The sequence below is a fragment of the Trichoplusia ni genome, chromosome 18 (genome assembly GCF_003590095.1).
Source record: "Trichoplusia ni isolate ovarian cell line Hi5 chromosome 18, tn1, whole genome shotgun sequence".
Lineage (NCBI taxonomy): Eukaryota > Metazoa > Arthropoda > Insecta > Lepidoptera > Noctuidae > Trichoplusia > Trichoplusia ni.
The window spans coordinates 1080085-1096799 of NC_039495.1; the positions used below are offsets into that span (position 1 = coordinate 1080085).

The 16715-nt window shown below is 37.9% G+C and overlaps 1 protein-coding gene across 2 annotated transcripts in view; it reads right to left on the reverse strand.

The window, feature by feature from the left end:
• The window catches only part of LOC113502822 (GAS2-like protein 3), a 42145-nt gene extending 27411 nt beyond the window's left edge, over positions 1 to 14734 (reverse strand). The window contains exons 1-2 of one of the 2 annotated variants that reach the window (XM_026884540.1): positions 14218 to 14734; positions 2951 to 2996 (exon numbers count right to left, since the gene is read on the reverse strand). The gene's annotated coding sequence lies outside the window, so the exon portion shown is untranslated. Of the gene's footprint in view, positions 1 to 2950; positions 2997 to 14188 lie in introns of both variants that reach the window. The other variant, XM_026884538.1, reaches the window with a different exon arrangement.
• Positions 14735 to 16715: the final 1981 nt, after the last annotated feature.

Sequence of the window (16715 nt, forward strand, 5' to 3'; positions counted from 1 at the left end):
GGAGGTATGATATCCAGGAATGTTATTTATTTTTTACAACTTTTCTGTTTTTCTACGTGCCAACCCTACGACACTGCTAAGAGACTAGAGAGCAGCCACTGACAATTAGGGAATAGCTCGCAAGTAGGTCGACACCGCAACACCCACTTACGTCAAGACACGAGAACTGATGGACGATGGACGGGAGATGAAGACACGCGGGAGGTCTGACGCGCTGCGCGTGCGCAGGCGAAACCTTTCCGTGAGTCATGCCTTATCTATGACTATAGAAATGTGTAAATTAAACTTCAATGAACATAATAACAACACTTTCAACTCCGATAAATACTTAGTTAAGCAAATTCTTACACTTTTTTGCTGGCACGGTATTCTTTGAACGATTTTGTTTGTGTAATTTATGTTTATTGATCTTTTTTTTTTGCTCATGTCTATATTTACGAGTACTTATGAATCGGTAAGTCAATAAATCGTGACAGCTGAAATAGTTAAGTTAAAAAACGAGTTAACTATTTGTTACCATTTAGTCAGATAGTAGAGCTCTCACAATTTATCACTGGGACAAATCTGACGTCAGCCACGACATGACCGTCTCCCGTTGACGTAACACCTGACAAACCAACAAAACTGCTGACCCTAGTTGATCCCCTGATAAGCGTGAAGCTTTCCATCAACGAACTTACAGGCGCGGACCGTAATTAATTTACTTTTGTCAAAGCAGTCGCACAATGGCTACGTTATTACGAAATGGTGCTAAAACAAATGAATGTAGCTTGAAAGGTGGATGGATCATAACATGGAGAGAACATTTGTTATATGTTCATCAGGCACCCAATTGAAATCGCCATTCAACTCCAATAAAATTACGAAGACATTATGCGACCATTACGGCCGATTTCCAATCTAAAAGCAGTATTGTAAGCACATAAACACAACTCGTAAGAAGCCCGAGCCATAGTTGTTATAACAATAAGTGCGCTAAGTGAGAGTGGAGCTATCACGTCCTAAAATAGAATAGAAGGGCCGCTCCATAGCAGGCGAAGTCATCAGAATTAACCTTGAGGGCTTAAGGAAAACCAAATTATGTGACCACAAGTAAACACACTGATTCACTTCTAGGTACTTATGTTTCCCCCAAGATTTTCAACGACGTCTTTTCTTTTTGTTCACGACGCAGTCGGTAATCCCGTCGGCCATCAGTCGGCCGCCTGAACTCCCAAAATGGTTCGCACGCCCGTTGGCGAGCGATAAGCGGATAAACTTAACATTAGCTCGTATTCAGGGCGCGTGTAGAAAGCTGCCCAATACAACGTGCTATTTGAATACAATTCTGAACTCTATGCAGAGAGGGTTAGAGTTGACGGACTGAGCTGTTCCGCCGGAAGGTTCTTGACGACGTACTGTACTAGGCTGGTTACGTCAGCGTCCTTTTTAAGTTTAATTGCAGTAAATGCATTCGTTTGTCGCAAAATGTGGATACTGTTTGTGTCCCCGTTCCCACCGCGCCGCGCTGTGCTCCGCGCAGTATTTAGTGGAAGCTATTCTATTCCATGGTGCACGGGTGCACGGCGTATTGAAACAGTTTGATTTAAAAACAGTTACGCATGTAAGTAGGTCGGAACGTGTGGATTGTTATACCATATTTAAGACGCAAACGTCTTATGACAAATAGATATTATATTCGATAATCATGACATATTCATACACCGTAATATAGAGGGGCATAGTTCGAGCCAATAGACAAGCAAGAACGTTACTTATTTCTCAGAAACACCTTTCAAGGATTCCGTGAGCATAACATTTTCCGAATATTAATCACGGCATTGGTTCCACTCCACATTGTTCTATTGTCAAGCAAATGGTTGTTGTAGCACGATAAGCTGAGGATTATCTCAACGGAGGCAAGGTCGGGGACTGAAGGGCCCGCACTGGCCTCGCCAGGCCCGCGATGGAGTATGTCGGTACAATGCCGAGTAGCAAGACTCCCAAGAAACTCTAACACAAGGAACAAATAATTCAAAATCAAGTACCAGCAACTTCACGCAATAAGTTTTACTATGATCTTTGAGAAAGGGACTTATAAATTACATCGTCAGTGGGTACTGGGTATCAAAGATAACTTTAACATTATTAAATATTAACCAAATAGTTAGCAAATTCAAACCACTATTGATTGAAAGGTCGGAAGTATAATCGCATGCAATGAGGAATGTGGCGGGAAAGTATAGACAACTAGCTGCCGTTAATCACGATTGTCTGATTGTGGTTATCGTCCGAACCAGAATAAAGCAATTATTGCAAATTCTCCACGACATTGACAGACTCCATCGTTGTCCATATTCCATTTCTGAGATAATAATTGCTCGCTTACTTTGTGAGGAATGTTTAATTTCTTGTAAAATATGAATGCCATGTCCACATATTTGTTTTCCGTGTCGGGGATAATGTGCGTCGCCCAAAACGACGTCATTAACATTGCTACGCACTGAAAGTATGCTTAATTGAGCGCCCATATGTTGCACATGCCCATGGGACGTTATACTAGCCCTAAATACAATTCCGACAAAAATGTGTATTATCCAAAAACAACTAATCGAGAAAGAGATATTTATTTTTAGTTTTAGTAAGCAGTTAACATTCGCATTGAATTTTTCGGAGGCTAGCCCACTACGCCTAAAGCCGTAGTATTCTTCTGTTAAGTAGCCTCTCTGATATATGGGCCATATATCAGAGGCTATTTTCTCCACAAGTGGGGCAGTATATTCCGTGGGACGACTTTCCCGCAGGCCGTGTTGCGTCTAACGTGCAATCATAGCTAACAGTGCTAATTCCCTGGTACACACAGCCTGCGAGTTTCGTGAAGGGAGTACTAACAAAATGTTCTGTGTTACAAATTTAACTTTATATATCTATTAAATAATTAAATTTTTAATGAATGAAATTGGTTACTCACCGATTCCTTATAAATATATCTGTTTCATTCTACGCTCAATGGTTAACTGAAACAAAAAGAGTACACATTATAATTAGTGAAACAAATAAAAAAAGTCCTCAGTTTTATCCTATCATCCGAGAAAAATAGTTCAGAGTTAGTTTTACACATTTTATAGAGACTATTGTCAGTATTAGGAAAAACCTCTGTCGCAGATCACCAGTAGTTTATAAAGAAGCAAGATCATTCATTAGAATTTGCACTTTGTTAATTTACTTAGCTCCTAAGATTTCTGAGCTACTAGTACCGATATAAAGATAGCGTAGTACTGTGCGGATGTTATGAAAGGTTTATTATGAATGAGTGCTATCCGGGTGTGACCCGGGCCGGGTGCGGTACCGCGAGGTAAGCCGAACCGTAGCGCTTTCTCCGGTCAATGCCTGCCGCGCAGTATTCGAAACGAAACCACCGATACTAATACCTCACTACGTATCACATCACAAACAATATTATTAGTCCATTGAAAAGTTACATTGACCTTGCATTTATTGAAGTCAGCAATCAGCGTTTATCACTTTTTATGGGTGCATAGAGTATGGTAAAAACAGGCTGTAACCGATTTTTTGGGATTGCCAGACGATTAATATGTTTTCCAAAAAAACATATTAATCGTTTTTATGCGCAACAGTTTTGCCTCCTGATCGAGCGGGCAGATTTTTTACGTAGGTAGTAACTACCTCACGAATTCGAGTTCAAAAAAAGAAAAATGATGACTTTATTAATGTTGTTGCCTGTGCACAATATGTAGTTAGAGTTAGATAAAAAATGTTTTCTGATTTTCAGTTCCTACAATAAAACCTTTTGTTAAGTCATGTTTTATTTAACGTGTAGCCCCGACCGCGTTAGTTGTTTACTACTAATTACAAAATGAAAGTCAAATTAGTTTGGATTAGCATCACGAATAAGATGCCAACACCTGTTGTTCAATTAAATATACATGGAAACCATGGATACTCTATGCAAATTGTTTGTACAAGTAGAAAAAAAAACAAGTTAAAATTGCCTTTGTTTTTGCTAGATTTAATATCGTTATTATCACGAGGTTAAATTAAATATTACAATAACAGTTTAACAGATAAACTATGGTTATTTCATGATCATCGCATGAGCTACAGATAATGTTACGCAACGTAACACAAGCTGAAGGCAACTTATGCTGTGCTTGTTCCATTTTCTGTGAGCCTGGTACATGAGCGAGAGTCTGGCAGTTGGCACTGCCCGCAGTATCGCTTGGAATCAGTAGTTCCTCGTCCGGACGATAAGACCTGCCCGAGCGGGAAACGCACGGGGTTATGGTAATGTTTATGGCTTTAGGAAAACTTTGTATTAGATAACGAACTACCTACAATGTACGCTAGACGTGTTGTTGAACACTACAAATACATCCGATATTGGTTTGTTAAGTTATTTTGAGTTCAATTTTTCTTATCTTAAGTTGAACTAATCTTCACATTACGCTCGCATGCGAGTTGTCGAGGTCACTTTCCTTACTTTAAATACCTAGTTTTGTCGTGATTGTAATAAATTATTTATGTATTTAGAGTAAAACGGGGCCGCTTACATAAATATAGTACTTAAGTATTTTATTAGATCATTCTTAATTATCATAATTAATGCAAAACTCTCAGATAAAATATCTCCATTACTTAATTGATACTAATTAATAAATTCAGGTTGTATTTGCCAAACGTTTTCCTGTAAAGCTGACTTATTGACATCGTGTGAATAGTAAACGTGTTCGCATCAGCTTCTAGCATCCAATTTACCGGTCTATTGTTATATCGAAGCATCAATTTTTCAGTAAGAATCCTTTAGTTCAGCTTTCTAACACCAGTTACTTATAGGTAGTAATTATAAAAACTCTCTTCGAATACAAAAGTGTGCAAATATTTTAAATTATGCGACCACAAATACATAAAAATACTTGAGTAAATAGTGATTTGCATAATGATTGGGCGGAAGCTGAGATAAATGTCGAGAGGCGGTGCGCGCGCGCAGAGAGCTAAACAAATGAGCACTGTTTCCACAGGCGCCCGCGACACGACACTCGGAGGAGTGCCGAGTGATCATCAGCGCCGCTCGATTGAAGCACACTCTGCGGTTTATGCTTATCACTGTGTTAATTAATGTCAATAGCACCGCTATACTAACGTTATAATCAATTAACTCTGCAAACCTACCGCCGTAACTAACACAAGCCGATTAGTTAGAAATCGATTATGAAAACAATAACAATATTTAACTGACCTTGACTAAACTATTGTTATTGACACCAAAACAAAAGCAAATTGTGCAATTTTTCATAAAATTCAAATTTATCGCATTTTTGGCACTTAACACCAATAAAATCCGGCCAATTTTACGCATGTTTGACCATAAGGGGTACAGTTAGATGTGGTGTGATGGACACTAGTACACTCGCCGATAGCGGTGCTCGCCTTGACCGTGACGCCTGCGCTGCGCGGGCGCACGTCGAGAGTGAAACCGTTGAGTACAGTCGCGGCCGGCGCGCGGCTGTGACACGCACTGCGCATTGTACCGTTTCACCGGTATTACACGAGCTTCTTCAATAATTCGCAAAAGAGGGTGAGACGCGATGAGCAGCCGAGTATGTAACTATCACACGGTAACAACACCCTGTTCTGGCTGTGATCCTGGTCGCAACAGCAGTTCACTAATCTTTTAGAAAATTAAAGTTCTCGACGCAGCTTGTAATTAGCTCCCTAGCTTAGCACTTATAGCAGATTTACACTTGCAGATGTAATTACAGGAGAGCTCAATTAACATGAATCACGCGGCAATTTTGAGATACCATCAAACTCTAATTGCAACCTGGTACGAGCCTGCAAGGTAATGGTGAGGGCTGGCAACAGACTCGAACAATAAAATATTATGTCTCATATAAGTAAGGATTGGGTTTTGGGACTGATAGAGCCAAATTGTCATTCAAACAACACCAAAAAAGCAAATCGTTTGCTTTAAGTTCTTATAACATACTACATCTGTAGGAAATTAAAACCCTTAACATTTATCTTCTTCCAACGTGCCCTAAAACCCAGCGGAGTTCACCTTCAGGTCAGGTAAGTATCTTGTTTTGTATTCAGTGGGGCATTGAACGCGAAATGCCCATAGAGTGGTCATACGCGGCATACTGATGCGGCGCACAATACGCATGCGCGGCGCTCATACTTACTGCACTATTGTGAACAGCGTACGACCTCATTAAACACTTGATTAAACAAACAAATACTACATGAGTACCAACGTGCGCTTTGGAACACTTGCTGTACGCTTCGTCATGCTTTCAAGTATTTTAAATTTAGGTACATATATATATGAAAGTGGAAAATTCGGATCTTTATTTAGTATGCCAAATTTGAATAAAATTCAATCCTGCTGTTGCCTCATATTGAAGTGCTAGTGTTTACTTTACTAGTTTTTGTAGTAACCATAGAGATAGACCCTGGTTCAAAGTCACGAGAAGTTTTCACTTTCCCTGCACGATCCACCCCTAAACTTCGTTATGATTATTACATTAAAATGAATATGTCCACCAGTTACGGTACAGGTGGCAACTATGCTATCTGTGCTTACTGCAACAGATTCATGTTTGCCTGGTACCAAATATAAAGTACAAAGCAGCGTAAAGCGGTATGGAGAAAATGTTTTTCCAACAAAATTTTGAAATGTCAAGTTACATAAGAAAATTTCAGTTTTTTTCTTGGATTTTGTTTCCGCTGTTAACGAATATAAGGTACAATATTGGCATACCTAATCCTGAACCGCTTCCACAAAGAGCCACAAACAACTGTAGCCGTTTATGTAATCATTGTTACAGGCGCGAGTTATGTGCTCCCAGTAAGCCTAAACAAGTGCACAATGATGTTATGACTTGAGCACAGTATGCGCTACCGAGCACGAAAACAAACTCGCGTGAGGGTCACGCATATATGCAAGAAAAACTAAAAAAATAGTAAGTAATTTATTTTCATAAAATATTTTGTGATGGGTAAAATATTTAGGTTAGGTTAGTCCAATGCATACTCTTAATGTTTAGGTTGTTTCGGCGATCTTGACTAGAGAGTCAACTCCGCACCATCAGCAGTCCTTTAAAATAAACATCGTTGTGACTATTCTCTCTATCCCAGTGAACAGTTGCTCGTGAGTGCTTCGGTAATGCCAGCCGTGAGACTCAGAAGTCGCCAAGGGCACCGCCCCTCACTAATAAGGTTAATTAATATCTTAAATGCTTGTAGAGTGCCATATCGGAGCGAGTTGCGAAAGTATCGCCGGCGTAAATGTTCACTGGATACTTGTTTTCGATAATTATAACGATTACCAATATTGCCGAAATATTTTTTGCTCCAATGAGTTCGTATTTTCTCGTCACTGATAGTTAAGGTCATAAACATTCACTAATGCAATTCAATTGTCCTATCAAAGTTTTGAAAACAACTGATTCGGTTTTGTTTGTAGTTTTCACCGCTTTTTCTAAGCAGCTGTAGCTGAATATAAATAAAAGCTATGTAAAAAGATAGATATCACGTCCATTTTGGGAAACAAATGCGATCTTGTATTACTTGCTTCATTACCGTCTGACGAGGAAACCAAAGCGTTTCATGTTTGACCACTGCAATTAGAGACAACCTAAAAAACCCAGGAAGCGACGAAAATAACGCGCTTTAAATACGAGTCCGTAACGCAGTGAAAACTAGCAGCTCGTGAAACAAGTAGCTAGAGCAAGAACTGTCTATAGTGGTCCAAGTGAGTCCAGACAGCGTGAGTCAGGGAATCCCTGTTATCATAGGAAAATATGACTAATAGACAAAGAGTAGGACTCTAGAAATAAACTTAAATTTTCGAGAGCATTCAGGATATACAGTTAAATAACTTTTTATTTATATAATAATATTTTGACAAACAAAGACATTAATTGGAATGTTACGAAAAAAGAAACAGTCAGAAGTAGGAAATAATAACAATATTCATAAAGTCGTCGAGGCCCGGTAACACGTTACGTTACAGAACTCACCTGACCACACGTTTGTCTAACTGTTACATTATAAAGAGTGACTGTTGTTTATGTTTACATACGCAACTAGTTATTTTCAACTAGTTCGCGCCATCCGTTCTTCAACAAATCAGCTCTGATTGATTCGGTCCACGGCGTCAATTATGGTAAACCCGTTGGTTCTTGTTCACTGCATTATAATAATTAGATTAAGTGCTGAATATCAGCTCACGCATCATCCGTTACGCAACAATAATATTATGCACAGCTCTATTTTTGGTAAACAAACAACGATCATGGAAAATTGGGTGCGTTCATAAAATCATGTTTTTTTGACGCCCTATAAAACTCCTTTCAATCATAATCTTGTATGATGAAGTCCGAAAGTACAGCATTCGATATTATTATACGAAGTATAATAGTTCACATACTCAACCTAGTAAAAATAAGGCATAACAAGACTTCAAAGCATTATGTTTATAATAATATCTCCGCAAAACGCAAAATTAATGAAGATCTAACATGTTAAGATGTGCCGCTAGAGCCGTACTCGATACTCGTATCGCGCTGGTACGTTATTTTAATATACTTAAGTAATAGAATAAGGAGGTTTTATTAATAGTATAACAGTAGTTACGTGAAGCGGTTCCCGACGCCGACACGTGCGGCTTCGTTACCGTAACTTCGGTTTTTGTGCTTCACTCACTGTGCTAATTGCACTAATTGAAACTAACGCCGACTAATAAAGCGTTGCACTTTTTCATAATTATTTATGCAAGGTCTCGTGCGGGCCGCCGTGCGCTGGACCAACCAATTTGTGTAATTACTTCGTCACTAATTACAAAATCAATTTGTTAATTGATTGTTATTTATAGTCACAATGAGTTATAAATCTCGTTTATCTCTAAATGTGTTCATTGATTACGAGGTTTCAAATACTACTAATAATTAATTCGATAACATGAAGAAAGTCAAAAGGGAAATGGTTTAATGAATATTCAGCAGTATATCAGATAGGACATTTTGTATTATACAATGTCATTATGAAATGAGATATAATTTAAGACTCGGTGACTAGTCGCTCTACTTGCGAGGATGTAACGAATTCCTTTAAGTGTCGTATGAGCAACTTGAGCAAGTATTGTACCAGAAGAGCCAATTATAATGTTCTAGTAACAATTATGTGGTGGTTACTCAAGTGCGCAGGCGCGGCGCGGCGTCATGAGCGCTTTCTTCTCGTTATGCCCGAATTTCATGCTCAGCGGTCACCCCCCCCCCCCGCCCCGCCCCGATCGCGTTTTCTACGACTGCGGACGCACATCAAACCTTTTTGTTTAATGTTTATAAACAAAGCTGATGGACGGTGAAATGTTCCACTGAAGTTGTCTCGTTATGCATAAGCGAAAAAATAGAGCGGGGAAATCGATGGTCATTAACTCTTAAATAGTTTTGTATAGAAGTGTAGCGCGAGCTAACTAGCTTATTTAGAGACAGAAATTGCTTTGGAGATATTTTAAATACGACTTACCTGAAACTGGAAATCTATAGTTACATTTAATATATCATAAGGAAATGGAAATCGAATTAGAATATTATAATAGTCAATAATAGGTTACTTTTATAGTAATTAATTCAAAACATAACGAAACGGGTGAGTCGCGGTTATGCTATTGTTTCATGAAAGCATAAAAATTGGCATATTTATAGGAGTACAATAGCCGAGCCATCGTGGGAACACACAAGCTCATAAAAATAAAACGGTATCATAAAATTAGCCACAGTTTATAAGATCAGCGGTATAATGCTTGCAATCGAGACGAAATACACAATATCGATACAGAGTGCCTGGTCGTAGCGATCTCGTGTGACGAATTGTACTGCCCTGAGTAGTGAGAAGCTTTACTGTATGTCGTACTGCAGGCAGGGATGACGCAAAAATCTGCTAAAAATAATACCAGATTTCAACTTTTCTGGTCCTTATTATTTGACTACAATGACAAGCAAATGTCATTCTTATCGTCAAGTCGTAAACATTGTTTTTAATTGTTGATAACACTTCACGTCAGTAAAATGACCAATTGCGATTGTCATATTTATCATTTACCATTTCTTCGCGACACCCCTACCAGCTGTCTTGGTCTCGTTACCTTACTCTTACTCGATCGTTTCCCAGCTGTCGATCAATCGATGGATTCGATTGATCTCGGTTCTCTGTCATAAGCATCGATTATTCTCCCGTTGGGGAAATATGTCTTCACGAAATTGGTCGTGAGGGCGATGCGTACACAAATATTAGTTTTATTGTCTTACGTAATCGTAAGACAATAAAATTAATATTTTTGTGCATTAAGTTATTTGTAACTGATTTTCTACATTCTGACTAACTAGATGTTGCGCGCGCCTTGTCTGCGACGTATATAAAGTCCATGTAACTTTTCCTTCTCCGTCTAACATAATTAATTTCTGATTTTTATTTTTAATTTTACTTTTTAATTTTCTCTTATAAATCACAGTGTGATGGTATTGCATCCACGATAAATGGGCTATCAAACACTGAAAGACGTTTTCCAAATCGGACTTTGAGATTGGCACGCATAGATTCGTAACAACAGATTTTATCATAACCTTAATTTATTTTCAAAATTTAATAAAATTTTGCAAAGTATCAAACACAACTCAAGATTATTATCGTCGCACTATTCAGTGACGAGGTTATCATTACATTGTGTTCATTCAACATTATCGGATGCACTTAATCTAGCACGTGAGCACCGTCACACTAACTGTACGAGTATAAGTCAAATCACATAACATGAACAAATTAAAACTAAAAGTTATTAATTAATCGATTGTACATTGTATGGAGTGCCTAAACTTACTTTGATCGGAGTGCCCATAATGACAGCATTGTTCTTGGTCAATACATAACAGCGATCGGAAACCCGTTGTAATAAATACAATGCAGTCAGCACAATAGTTTCATTATTTTTAAAAGAACAACACGCACTCGCAAGCCGGTTCTACGACTCTTACCGTCTATAACATACTTTTACTCGATAAATTTAAAAAATGAATATTCCGTGATCGCTTCACTATTTTAGTAAAATAAGCGAAACCTCTAGTTATTAAGATTATTTTTTTATCTGCACTACTCAACTTAGTCGGGCGCCTTATCATTTCATTGTAGTGTTAACGACCAAATTTTAGATTGCATATCGCATGCATCGTACAATATGCAACGAGTACCAGGGTTGCAACATATTTAGAAGGTGTTTTTTGCAATTGCATCGTTGCATCGTGCTTTATATAAAAAAGATATTGACAGCATCGATTAAATGTTCTCCTGGTATATAAAAAAGATATTTAAATTACAATGTTATGCTAATTAATACATTGGTTTTTAATTAATATGTGTTAACGAATGTTTTATTTGTTTGTCACTGACGGTAGAGCTCATATATTATTCGCTGATGATAGTAACGTGTTAAGCAATGTTAAAGTTATGCAAAACGCAGTATTCTAAGACATTCGATACTGTGTCGTTAATCCAACCCGTGTGACGTTACTCAATGGCTGGAACACGAGTGCGGTTTGTTTAATACATTTCGACAGTAAATCTATCAGTTTTATCGGTAGCCATTGTTTCCATATATTATTTACTGCCGCCGCTCGCGCACGCTCAGCGCCGACCTTCAAAACTTACCATACAATACGCTTAACATTTCTTCCAGTAAGCCTTGTTAGCATAAGCTCCTTTATTTTATAAACAGTTACTTATAGAGCCAAGCTTAGTCCGTGAAATCAGGCAAGCATTTCAAACTTCAGAATAAAAAAGTAATCTACTTCTGTTCCTGACATCCTGGTAACTCTTGGTTCCAGAAAAAGGCGAGTAAGCTGATTCACTTTTAAGCTATTTTGTGAAATTTTACATAGTAATGAACTAAGACATGTGACGTCACTGCGGTGTAGAATAAACACAAGTAATTTCCGAGTTTGGTGCGTTATCTTATCATGGCGATCTCGGCACATAATGCCAGCTCGCTATGCCACTAGGTTTATTGTTATTAGCTTTGCGTATCTATTGTTTGTTTCAGATAATTTATGTTACATGCTTCACGTTCTGCGAGCTTTAAAAATCGTGATGATAGTTTATTTGTGGACGGTTTATGAACTGAGATATGATCTATCATCTTGGATAGCAAAAAAAGGAGATAAAATGAAAAAAAGAGCTATTCATTTAAACGCCTGGTACTTAAAACATGACCTCTCAACTTGTTCTATTTTTTTAATGACAAAACAGTTATAGGTTATCAGTTATGACGCGGTTATTTTGAAGTTACTTTCCCAAGTGAGTGTGGTAAGTTTGTTGTATGTTGCCACCTCCGGCGTATTGTTCTCATGCATGGGACAGCGCCGCAGCTGATGCACAGCTGGCCGCCAGCGCAGTTTGTGGGAACTACGGCTCGGCTTCAGGTCTGGCTGAACACGCAGTTAAAGGTGTCATTTGATAAAAGCCTATTTGGTCTTATCTTGGATTAATGTCTATTCACTTTTGGTAAATCTTCAAACCCTAGACGTAAGATGAGTGTTCTCCTATCCGCTTACATCTACCTCTAGTATGGTTTTACTTTTTTTGTGTCGGCGCTTGAAGCTCTGATATAGAACTGGCTTTTCATACGATCAAGTGATTCCGAACAAGTTTTTTATATGTCAAAATCAGATATCAAAGTACCTCTCCCTGGGTAACTTTATTAAATAACTTATTTTGTACGTTAATAACGTGTGACACGAATGCCGGTTATCGCGCTTGCGTCACCCGCCGCGCTCGCTTGGATATTGTCGTGATAACTCTTATCTGCTGCACTCCTAATCTGCTTTCTTGTATTGTTATTGTTTATTAGAATATCTTTAACTTTCTCGGAAACAATCTTAAGGGATTAGTGTAATATTGATTGTCTACGACTTGCACGGCGTGCCTAATCCCTAACAGAAAGACAATAAAATATGTGTAGCCCTTTAACAATAATAGATACTATAAATGACTATAATATAATACTACCTACTAAGTATTCAATTAGTTTTAGACCTTTTAGTGAAATGTAAGTAGAGTAATATTTTTTTAATCGCATTGTTACTTTTAAGTCTAACTTTCAAATTATTGTCAGCCCTTCTAAGCCGATTTAGTTCAGCAAAATACATTATTGCTTTAAAAGAAAGTTCTACACAGTTGAATTAGCTATATAGCCTCATAGCACCCCTTGCCTACGTCTGCTCGCCTAGTACCCGTCCCAAGCTTGACTATCCGGTCCGCGGTCGCCATTTGAGAAGCTTCCTCCTCCACGGACATGCTGGTGAGAATCAAATAGATCAAAGAAACCAAAAGAAAACAACATGGCTGCGGAAACGACATGCTACATTAATTATGAATTAAATGAAGGACCACGCTTTATCCAAATGCTTGTTTTTTATTCACACGTTCAGAGTAATTAATAAGTTTAATTAAAATACATTATGAAAAAATATTATTTTTAAGTTTTGCAAAATATTATCTTATCCTTGTTTTATTTTTCTTATTATGCTTACCTTCTATGTTTTATCAATATGAATTATAGTCAACTGACGAATTTATAATTTTCAAATTTGGACTTGGAAAATTGGACTTCATCATGGTTTCCGTCACTTTTGTGAATCTAATAAGAATCTAGGCAGCATCGCTTGCTAGCCTTTTATTTACAAAGGCTTCACTTACTTAATTTGAAAATATCATTAGGTGGGTCGCTACTATTTAAATCGGTTTTGTCTAACCGAATTCTAATTATATGATCCTTTTAATCATATTATTTGTTATCATAACATACATAGATAGAAAACAGTTTTAATTTAGTTCATGTGCCTACTTTCAAGTAAAATAATGTGATAAGATTTATTCAAATGATGTCCTAGAAAGTATGTGTTGACCGATTAACTATCTTAATGGCATGTAAGTCAGGTAGCTAACTTACTGGTGCAATTCCGTTACTTGTCTTGCTTACAAAACTTACAATATTCAAGTAATATCATGCTAAAGAGTTCCTTGAACTTTAAAAAGTAATGACAATGGACATGTTTCATACATTTCAGTTGCTGTGAAAACAATATAAAATTCTCTTCATTGTCTTTGAAATTATTTTATCAACAAAAATACTCACCGTTTATTGTATAGAGGAGGTAAACTTACAGGTTAGATATACTATCATAAAATTCGTTGTAAATAGATCCTAGAACACATCACTAACCACATTACAGCCGTGTTTGATGGAAGACGAGCCGAGTTCACACTAACATTCTATTTGTGATCATCCCCCGAAAGGATATAAATATTGCGGATGGCGGCGTGCGGTACGGAGCCAGCGACGGCGCGGCGCGCACTGTGCGCGGAGCGGCGAGCGGCGAGCGGCGAGCGGGCTCCATCTGGGAGAGAGGACGGCGCTATGCACCACCCAGCCACGGGAAGGTCAAGTTCAGATACTGTTTAAGGCCAGACATTCAGGTTACGACACTGGCTGCATATCAACTGCACCCTTTATGCTGTCCTGGTAATTCACTTACAACTTTGGTAGTGAGGCATTTAAATTGCCTTCGTTAGTATTGACAGCTCTGGTGGTGACCTGCCCATGTAAATTTACTTATTGTCACGACATCGTGACAATTTCTAAGGCACGCATTAAGCCTATTCATGAGATCTAAATACCTCTAGAATTAGATTTAACACGATGATAGCATAATAATATTCATATTTCAACGGGAAAGAGAGCAATGTTTATCTATCTAGCTTCGAAATAATGAACTTTGTTATTCTTGTCAGAAGTCAAGCCAATAAGAATACATCGAGCCTCAGAATAACATTTTTAGAAAAACGCAGATAGTATAAAAGACTAAACATAAAAAGTCATAGGTTAAGTAAAAATAATATGCTAGCACCTACAATGCATTAAAAATGGTTCCGTTCCGTATTCCAAATCCGCAGCATCTGCAGCACGTGAATTCATCTCGCTTGCGCCCCTCTCACTCTCACCTTTCGCTCTTGTATGCAGTTGGTGAAGGACAGAGCACATCCGCAGCGCGCAAGTCCTCGCCCCTAGAGCATGGCAGACGAATTATTGCCAGGTTTGGACAATCAATATAGCGTAATGGCGGGATGAATGGAATCAGGGGACTTTAGTACACGCTATAAATATTTAAAATTATGTGCATTTCATATGCGAGTCGGTCGGACGGTTGCAGATACTGAGTGCATGTTTCATGGTGTCTTATTGTGTTACATTATGGAGTGGATTTTACGTAATTTTTTATTTTACGCGATACCGGTGACTCTATATTTTGGCTGGTTTTATTTAACTTATTTGGAGTGTGATTTCGGGCTTAAATGAGTTTAAGTAATTCACGATAAAATAAACTTGAATGAACGGTGAACTAGTCAGCTATATGGGAGAAAGGCTTGAAGGGTATTTTCCGAAACCTGGAACTTATTTACAGATTTAATTTGACAAGTAATTGTATTAATAGATCTTTCTCACGATCACAAATACAAATAAGTGGAGTCATATGGGTTACATAATGTTATTAGTCCATCCCCTGGCTAGCGGCTGTAACTTGATAACATGTGACCCCGGGCTCTGGGGAGACTTCAAGTGGTGTTCCCACGAAATATATCTTGAACTCCTAAGATATTAATAGTGGAGTTCGAAACTAAACTCATAAATCATTGTTAATGATCTGATTAGAACTTTGTTATCTTGACTTTAGTTAGAGGGGTCAAATAGTAATTCAACATTTTTGAGTAATACATGGACTTTATGAGCTCCTTAAACGAATTACATTAGCGCATTTAAGCTAAAAATTGTTAACTGTTACCACTTACGCATGCAGTAAATTCTAATTGTCCAAAAGATAATCTTAACAAGGAATGACGGGACAAGTGCAGCGGGAATTAAATTGTAAAAGCAAATGGTTTATCAGTGATGTCACATATAATGCTGATCAAGAAAAACTGCATTATAAACGAATCGCAACAGTTGAAGAAACATTCGCAAGTACAACGCAAGTAAACATCACAATATATAGTAACGCTGTAATCAGTGATCGATACAACTGCTAACAAACAACAATAGGCCGTAAATCATAGTCCAAAAGCAAAAGACATTGTGAATTAAATAGAAAAACCTATTAATTTAAAACAATGTGAAATATGTTTTATTGTAAATGTTGCAATCAAAGTACTTAGCAACCATAAAGTTATTGTTGTGGTATTTGTTACAATACCAACAGCCAGGCTTGACGCACACGGCTTATGTAAACATGTGTCATAACTTGTAACAACTGCTAATATAAAAATAAATAATTATTAGAAAAATAAACCGTCTAGCATCAATTTCGTAATACTCATAAATAATGACAAGTCCAATAGTGATCGCAAGCGGGTGTTGTCAGCAAAACGCTTTGGGAAATCATGGTGCCAGCTGGAACACTACTATGTCGAACATCGTAGACGTGGCGAGACTGATTTCCCCGGAGAGTGGGCAGCTACCGTGTCAAAGGACTCATAGAACATACACTAAGAAAGCAGCAAGATTAGCAGGAACTATATAGCATGGTTTCAATACAAAGAATATAACAGTAGATACCTATTCATTTTCATGCCGCCATCATTATGCCTCCGAGCCGAACAATCTATGT